General features: G+C 35.2%; 1 long non-coding RNA gene and 1 pseudogene across 1 annotated transcript; both read right to left on the bottom strand.

The window, feature by feature from the left end:
• Window positions 1–1,194: 1,194 nt before the first annotated feature.
• On the bottom strand, window positions 1,195–2,018 carry LOC108472294 (toll/interleukin-1 receptor-like protein; annotated as a pseudogene).
• Window positions 2,019–3,273: 1,255 nt separating this feature from the next.
• Window positions 3,274–9,658, bottom strand: LOC128283642 (uncharacterized). Its single transcript, XR_008274039.1, has 3 exons — window positions 9,517–9,658; window positions 3,815–7,680; window positions 3,274–3,667 (listed from the first exon to the last, which is right to left on the bottom strand). It is a non-coding gene; the product is annotated as an uncharacterized LOC128283642 (long non-coding RNA).
• Window positions 9,659–9,930: the final 272 nt, after the last annotated feature.

Consider the following 9,930-nt stretch of genomic DNA (forward strand, 5'->3'; position numbering starts at 1 on the left):
AAAATATATTGAAATAAAAAAATAGTAAGATTCCCAGTCCAAAAGAAAGAAACATACTAGAGATTTGGAATTGCAATTGATTTCCAAAATCGAAGTACAAGGATTGCGTCTCCCCTCATGCGCATATTTATATAAAATAAAATAATAATATAAAAAATTAATCCGATTTGAACTCTTTAATACAGTATTAAAAATACTATCAAACTAAAAGTAAAAAATAAAAATATATATTATTTTTAAAATGAATTCTCAAAATAAAAATTCTCAAAATAGATCTTTGTTCATCGGCCCAAAGTTTATATGATAACCTGCATTCTCAATTTTACTTTTCAAGTATCAAATTCTCCTTACTTAGCCAATACTTATCCTCAAGCATTCCATGCTTTTTCCAATCCAAGCATACTAATATCATCCCAGTCAGTCTAATTCCTACAACCTTCAATTCAATCAAGTAAATATATATTGGTAAAACTTCAATCGACAACAGTCTCCCACAAACTAACATGTTTATTCACAATTATCACATTATCTCATAATTAGAATCCACGATATCAACTCCAACTAAACCCTCTAAATTAGCGCTTGAGGTTCCACGATTCAATTTCATCAATACATCTTTGACAATTTTATCTACCAATGTTGAGTCAGGCCAATGTATCAGATGCAGAAACAAATTAGGGGAGAAATAAAAAGAATAGATAAATAAATAACTAAATTGATTCAGATGATCACTTTTAAAAGAATACATTCAAAAGTAGATTTTTAATTCCTATACTTTAATTTGGTTATTTTTAACGTCTTTATTTTTCAAATTATAAAATTTCAGTCCTCACTAATTGTTAATTGTTAAATTCATTAATTAAGTTCTATTATTTCCAAATCTAATACAACAAACATATATCATACATGTAATGCTATGTCAACTTATTATTTCAGTATATTCCTCAGTAAAAATCTAGTCAATGGATTAACAACTATCATTTGTGTCAAGATTGAAATTTTAAAATTTTAAAAGTATAGGGACTTAGAATGATCCAATTAGAGAATATAAACTAAATTTATAAATGTACTCATAGTATATGACTAGTAATTGAATTTATCTGCTACTGTTTGGATCAGGCCTAAAATTTAAAATTTTGAAAAGTATAAAGACTAAAATTAATCAAATTAAAGTATAAAAACTAAATCAACAACTTTTGTAAAATACAGTCACTAATAAAAAAATTTAGAAAGATATGACAAATTTAAAAATTATCCTTCATGTCAAATATCCACCCTCAACTCGAATAGGGTAATATGGATGAACCACTTTACTTAATACATGTTTTGATTCTTCTACTATATATAAAAAAAAGGATTGAATGTAAAGAGAAGGAAGTGCAATTACTGAATCTCTTTTGAATCCCAACCAGATAAATTGGCAGCAGACGTCAAAGCACTTCTCCAGGTTTTCACCTTTTCAAGCTCATGCTTGAAATTTTCTTCATGCTTTGCAAATGCATCTGCAAAACTCCCTCTTTGTTTCCGTACATCTGAGGGGTCTACACCGTAAAAACAGGAACAACACATTTGCTGGAGTCCATGATCTTGACCAGCTCAGCCAAGCACCATTTGGAAGCAGCGTAGTCTTTGGAGAAAACAATGACTGAAACCCTGGATCCTTGAATGGCCGTCAACAGTGCCCCTGAAATTTCATCTCCTTTTCGAAGCTCCTCATCGTCTATAAAAGTTTCGATATTCTTTCGACACAAATCTTTATACAGATGACTCACGAAACCATCACGAGTATCCTTGCCTCTGAAGCTAAGGAAAACATCGTATGTGCTTGCTTTGATCATATCAGCAGCAGCAGCAGCAGAAGAGGAAGAAGAAGAAGAAAAAGATCTTGAAGCAAGCATATTGATGTTTCACCGGATTCGATGAAAGATAATTGGATTATGAGTAAAGCTATTGTGTTTTAAGATAATGACTCATAGATTTGGTTGTTTCTTAGAAACTTAGTTTTTTATACACGAGCCTCCAACAAATTGAAAGCTAAAGGTAAACTACATCAACTATAAATTAAAATTACTCAACTTTCAAAAGTTACATTGTGCTATTTGTACTACTTTTAAGATCCTGCAGCAAATTGAAAGCTAGTCTTTGGAAACCAACAATAACCCTTCATCGCAAGTTAATTAAAAAAAACAAATTGATACATTTTCTAATTTTCATTTCAAAAGATATTTAAAATTTAAAATAAAGTTAAGGAAAATATTTAAAAGCCTAGATCAAACTTACACAGATTTAAAATTTATTTTGATTAATGAATTGGTTTATTTCATAATAATTTTTATTTCAATATCAAGATTCCATTGTAATTTTATTTTGAGTTGAGCAGGATTTGATGAAAGAGTAATGGAATATGAGAAAATTGTTCGAAAAATTATAATTTATGGGAATTTTGTGGCATATTCTCAATTGGTAAAGGTGGAGAGTTGAATAATAAAATGTCATTTTAATGCAGAATTTCACCCTACTTAGTCAATGCTTGTCCTCAAGCATGATATCCTCTAAAAATAATTCGTCAATCCCTTTCAAAATCAAAACCCCCTTTCCTAGTCAAACATTCTTCAAACAATTAAGTGAATAAAAAAATAAACAATTGCTAAACTCAATCAATAAGCATTTTATAAAATCTCGAATAGTATGTCAAATTCAATGATTTCACTAAATTTAGGCTTAATCAAACAATCATACCCAATATATACTTTCATTTATATATATTTTTTATTTTTTTATTTTCAAATATAGTCAAGCCTTTTGACGCGAAGTGAGATGACAACTCAAGCACCTCACCCTGGTTACTCAACCCGACACGTTCTCTTTATTTAATTTTTTTATTTTTAACGAATTCGAGACATAACCAAACCTTTTGACGCGAAAGAGATGACAACCTAAGCACCTCATCCTGGTTATTCAATTTCTCATGTCTCTAATCGATATATTTCTCCTTTCTTAAGGCATCTCGGTTAGGGGAGTGTTACAAGCTCTAGCTCGTCACCAAACCTTTTGACGCGAAATGATATGACAACCCCAAGTACCTTATCCCGGTTACTCAACTTGGTCACATTCCAAATCTTCACTCTTAACCAAGCTATTAGCAAACTTATTTATTTAGTTAAATAGGTACTTTCATTAGGCAAGTTAAACAAAACCAACAATTTTCATGAAATATTGACTAAGACAATATTCATTGATCAAGCAAGCAATAGTTATTCATGATTTACCCACTTATTTAAGTAAACTAAACATAAGAATTAGAGGTTTATTTCTGGAATGAATTAAAAAAATTATTCTTAGCAAAACACATGCAAAAAGAAAGTATGGCATGATCCAAAATTCCCCCTACTAAGCCCACATTGCCCTCAATATGTAAGTTTAAAGCAATAATGAATAGAAGGGTCAAGTGTTCTCCCCGTGTATATTCAACGGGTCGGAGGACGGTGGGAGGGATCACTTTGTAGCATGTTGAGGATGCTTGAGATGTTGGCTTCCATTGTTTCGAGGTGAGCTTTAATGCGATGAAGTTGTTCATCTAAAGTAGAAGGTGGTTGCTCCTCTTGTTCTTTTGTAGCCAGATCGTGTCTTCATCGAAAGACTTTATTGCTTCAAGCGATTCGTGTACCTGAAATATAATGCGAGAAAATGTATTAAACAATATTTTATTAAATTCTCAAATTAAACTCTAATTCAAAATTAAATTAAATAAATAAAGATAAATATGGGTTGCCTCCCATAAAGAGCCTTTGTTTAACGTCATTAGCTCATTGACCTGAGTATTATTTGTTTAGTTCCTTGAGAATTAATTCTTCCATTGCGCGCACTTGAAAGTTCTCATTGAAAGATTTCAACCTTTTCTCTTTGACCTTGAAGCATTTTCCTGATTCCTTCATCATTGGTGAATTGAAACGTATTCGAGCTTCTCTGCTTAGGTTTTCCTTTTCCTCTATCTGAATATTTAAATGTTCCGATAACAGTTCGAGTTCCAATTCCAAGGGCCTGTGAAATGGAAGGCAAAAGTTTAGTTTGAAAAGGAGACAATTCAAATTCTTTACCTTGACTTTTGGGAAACTGTGGTGCCTCCGTGAAAATGAAAGTTTTACAAATTGGCTCTTTAAATGTCATTAATTCCTCTAGTTTATCTATTGTATTGAGGTCTAAATTCTTACAAAGCACAGTTTGTAACTCATCCTCTTCATCATACTTAAAATGAAATTTCATTAGTGGTTCAATAATATCAACACTAAAAATATTCAACATTGTACTAGGTTGGCCCATCGTCTCATAAACATTAAATTTTATCACCTCACCGTCGAATTCCATAGTGAGGGTTCCACTTTGAACATCAATCTTTGTACGTGTCATACTTAGGAATGGTCTTCTGAGTAAAATATTAGAAGCATTTTTTGAGTAGTTGTCTTCCATATTGATGATGTAAAAGTTTACAGGAAAAATTAGTTTATTTACCTTTACAAGGACATCTTCCAGCACCCCTTCTGGATATACGCATGACCTATCTACCAATTGAATAATCACCCATGTTTCTTTCAAAAGACCCGTGTTTAGCAATTTAAGAATAGTTAAAGGCATTACATAAATAGATGCTCTCAAATTACACATAGCTTTCTTTATGCTAATATTACTTATTTTCTAGGATATAGAAAACATACCTTGGTTCTTACACTTAGGCGGGATTTTCCTTTGTAGCACTGTAGAAACATTTTCTCCTACATTCACCTATTCGTTTTTTTAGAGCTTCTTTTTGTTAGTACACAGTTCTTTCAAAATTTTGCACAGCGTGGAACCTGTTTAATTGTATCAAGTAAAGCAATTTTAGTTTCTACCTTTCAGAATGTCTCAAGGATTTCTTTTTCCTCTCATTCCTTTTTAACTTGGGTGAGCCTTCCAAGGTATGGGGGAGGAACAACAAATGGTTTATGAGGTTCCGGCTCAGTGGGAGCTGTTGGTTCGACTTCCTGTTCAACGTTGTGGTCACGACTAGTGCCAAGCACTAGTTTTGACTCTGTTCCATTTTTTACGGTCACAGCACTTGCATTTTAACGTGGATTTGGCTCTGCATGAGATGAAAATTTTCCTTGGTTCTCCAAACTACTAACTGTAAGTGCTAGCTTACTTATTTACTGATCTAGTTCTTGGAAGTGTTTCAGTATTTTGTTGGAACTTTTTGGTGCTAACGGCTAACCTCTCTATTATGGCTTCAAGAGATGACTTTGAAGGTTGATACTGTTGAAGCGGAGGTGGCCTTGGTTGATATGGTTGATTGTGTCGAGGGTTCGATCCATAACTTAGATTTGGGTGGCCCCTCCACCCTGCATTGTACATGTTCGAATATGGTCATAGCGCTTTTGAGGTGGTTGGAACACATGATTCATCAGATCTATAAACGCTGCAGGAGTGTTCGTTAGTCTAAATGGCAAAACCAAAAACTCGTAATGACCATACCGAGTCCTGAATGTTGTCTTATGGATATCTACCTCCTTGACCCTTAACTAATGATATCCAGATCAAAGGTCGATCTTGGAAAATACAAAAGCCCCTCTAAGCTGGTCAAACAGATCGTCAATCCTTGGTAGTGGATACTTATTCTTAATTGTCAGTTTGTTCAACTGGCGATAATCAATGCACATCCGCATTGTACCATCCTTCTTCTTCACGAATAGCACCGGTGCTCCCCATGAAGACACGCTTGGCCTAATAAAGCCCCTATCCAACAACTTTTGGATTTGAGCCTTTAACTCCACTAACTCCTTCGGTGCTATCCTATACGGTGCGATGGACACAGGCGCCATTCCAGGCAACAAGTCTATTCCAAACTCAACTTCTCGATTCGGAGGCAATCTTGGAAACTCATCCGAAAAAACATCTTGGAACTCCTTTACGGTCCTAACCTTATCCACTGTCAGTCCTTCCTCTTCCGACTGACTTACAAATACCAATTAGGCCTCACAACCTTTCCGAATCCATTTTTCGGCTCTTAATGCCGACACCATATTGGACAAATAATCCCTTCTCTCACCTATCACCATAACCTCCTCATGCTTTGTAGTTCTTAACACCATTCGTTTAGAAGCACAATCCAGAGTTGCCTTATGCTTAACAAGCCAATCCATTCCTGAATGAGGTCAAACTCTCCAACAAGAACTCCATCGATCTCCAGAAAAACCTTGCCTTGAGTTTCTAAGGGTACATTCCTATACAGTTTGTCTACCCTAATCGAGTGACTCAAATGACTTAGTACAGATACCCCACTCACAATCTCCTCAGAGCAGTCCAAGTTGTCCATAATCCGTTCTGTGGCCTCCAACCAATATTCTGCCACATTCGGGGCTATACCAGACGCGCCCTTAAAGATCTCCGTCCGTTAGTCCCAAGTCATTCGAAATAGATCCACGAATTTTGTTGCCCGAACTTGCTCGCAACCCTTTCCAACACGAAGCATTGCTCGTGACGGGAATCATCCTCGTACTGCATGGTCATGAGACTCTACCTCTGCGGTGGTACCGGTGCATCCACCGCCGGCATATGTCTCGAAGACGAAGATCTCGCTCGAGCACTTCCTCGGCTCCGTCCACGGCCTCTTGTACTCATATCGTATTATCTTGATTATGAATTTTTATGCATCAATTAATATTCCAGTGTTTATTACAGATGTTTTATGAATCAGACAGTAGTTCAGAGTTTGTTTTCGCAGAATCGAAGTCTAGCTACAGTTTCAGTCTCTTATCAAATTTTCTTATGGTTTCAGTATCATCCTATCTAGAGTATCATAATAGGGTTTCAGTACAGACAGATAAGACAGAAAAATATTCAGAAGAGTTCAGAGTAATACTTACAGGCTTGAGCCGGAGATTCGGAATGCCACCTTCTAGAGATCTAAATTTTGAAAATCAACTTTTTCGCATTCTTTATAAAATTTTCGCTTTCAAAAATATTTATTTTTGTAAACACATTCCACAGCCGAGTTGTTGTAACCTAGGCTCTGATACCACTAAATGTAGCACCCCAAACCCGGCCCAGAAGTTATGGCCGGATCCGGCATGCCACATCAAAAACGTTAAAATTTTTTTTTCCATTCTAAGTCCAGAAAATCGTACTTGATGTTCAAAAGATTAATTCATTAAGGATTAAAGTGAATGGAAGCTATGCACCAGGTAGGAAACCGGAAAAGAGGTGGTGAGTCCATCGGACTGCTTAAGTACCAAGCTCCCTTCGGGTCCAATCCTAGACATGCATACCGCCATTGCCACACCTTAATGTCATGGATATTTCTAGGAAACCGATTTGATTAAGTCATTTTTAGGAAAAGTGATTAATTTTGGAAAATACTTTCATTGCGGAAGCTTTGCTTGTTGTCGTGTTATTTTGAAATCAACTGTTGTTTTTGAAAACGCGCCCTAAAGCTATCCAGTTTCAACAGTTAAAATAAGTAATACCTATCTTAGTAATACATATTAAAAACCATCAAAAATAAATAAGCGGCCTTATTACATTTAAAAGCCCAAAACCTCAAACGTAATTAAAAGGATGTCCAGTTCACCAGAAGAAAATCAAACTTTCAGAACGGGTGGCCACTCCGAATTCCCTCACAGCTCCAAGCCCACTATGGTTGGGGATTTCCTGCGTGGATGAAAATAAAAGGGTGAGTTTTGGGAAACTCAGTGTGTAAGGAAAACCCATTCAAAGCCCAAGTCGGCTCAAGCCTATTGGGCCTAAGCCCATTCAGAACAATGGTGGTCTGGGCGAGCCCTTTCAAATTACAATAAAGCGGGCCTTAGCCCTTATTCAGATAACAATATGGCCCATAGGCCCATTTCAAAATACATGCAACATCAAGAAACATATGCAAGCCCATTTGGGAGACTACTCAACCCACCAACCACTACACTCCACCCGTACCAGCCATACACTCCATGTGGGGAATAGCTCAACCCACCCAACACTTTAACATTGCTGACCTTCTTTGCTTTCGATTATCGATAAATTGAGGCAAAGCCTCCAAGACGTGGACAAGCCACTTTCATACTTCCTCCGTCAATATCCGGTCCATGCATCGATAATAACATCATGGCATGCAATAAATAACAACAATCAAACATGCATTTAGGTCAATTTAACCCTAGGGGTATTTCGGTAATTAATCTCCTAGGGGTAAAACTGTAAATTTTCCACTTTTAAAGGTATTTCAGTAATTTATCTATTTTAGGGTTTTTCATGCATTTTCTTACTTTTCACGTACTAATGAATCACGTCATCGAGGGTTCTTACGAATTGGGCCGATTGGCCCATCATTCCAATTTTGGCCCATTAAGCCCAAAAATATCGAGGGCACAAAAATCATGCACTTTGCAATCCAAATTTTGCAGCTTACCAAAAACATTAATCGATTTACCTCACGAGCATTCGCACACTCGCAAATCTACAAAACACCGGTTTTCGACATTTCGGCTTTTCGACTTTTGCCGATCTAGACTAAGAAAGAGGGTGTTAGTTACACACATTTATGACGATATCTTGTGAGATCCACACACGAACGCCTACAATTGGATTACTAACACATTAATCTAACTGTTCAAATACGAACTACGTATTAACCCTTTACAATATTCGGCCAACCACACCTACAGATCATAGTAAGCTTATAAGAAATCAATAAGCAACCCATTAACAAATTTTTGTCAATGTTTACACCATAATCATAATTTCACAGCAAGCTGTCTTCTTGAGCAACAGTCACTAAATCATTTATAACTGGAGCTACGAAACTCCAAGCCAAGTTCCGTTAATTTTCCCTGAAAATACACTCATATATCTTATATCCATAAAATTTTCAGAATTTTTGGTTTATCCAATCAATACCAGATTTTTCTCAAAGTTTCCCATGTTTCACTGTTTGACTAATCTGACCACTCTTCATTACGAATCAAATTTCTCATTGTACAGAATTTAAAATATGTTCTTGTTTATTTCATTAGAAACTAGACTCAATAAGCTTTAATTACATAATTTATTCAGCTTCTAATTCATCTCCCACAATTTATGGTGATTTTCCAAAGTCACGTTATTGCTGCTGTCCCAAGCAGATTTATTACCAAATCACTCTTTCATACACCTATCTTGGATGCATGTTATTTAAACATGTATATCACCAATCAATCATCACATATCTATGATTTTTACTTAAGCATAATCTCCATTTCATCATTTTAAAGCACAACATGTTAGCCGATTTTTCCCTTTAGCATCTAAGGCACATGCATGCTCATTTGTTTGGCTCAACTTCACATATCTTCCATTTTTCATCAAAAGAACATGAAACAACAACCATTTCCTTCATTTTAATTCATGACCAAATGCTCACAACACAACTAAAAATCAAAATATACTTCAAGAGTTAAGGTAGAATCAAGAAGAACTCATGAACCTCAAAATAGAAGCAAGGTACCAAGAACTTACCTTCAATTTTCCTCCTCCTAATGACCGAATACTCAAGAGCTTTCTCCTCTCCTTTCTCTTCTCTAACTTTCAGCTATGATGAACAAAGATGGACAAAACTTTGTTCTTTTCACCCCTTTTCTTTTAATAAAACTTCATATTTCATCCATTTAATTCTTTAATACAAAAGACATGATATTCTTATCATGAAACATTTACCTAACCCATTATCATGGAATATTTACCTAATCCATTATCATGATTATCATGGAACATTTACCTAACTCATTATCATTGAATATTTACCTAATCCATTATCATGGAACATTTACCTAACCTATTATCATGAAACATTTACCTAACCCATTATCATGGAACATTTACCTAACCTATTATCAATTTGTATCAATTTGTACCATAAATTATGGATATCAA

Source organism: Gossypium arboreum, chromosome 11 (assembly GCF_025698485.1).
Source record: "Gossypium arboreum isolate Shixiya-1 chromosome 11, ASM2569848v2, whole genome shotgun sequence".
Lineage (NCBI taxonomy): Eukaryota > Viridiplantae > Streptophyta > Magnoliopsida > Malvales > Malvaceae > Gossypium > Gossypium arboreum.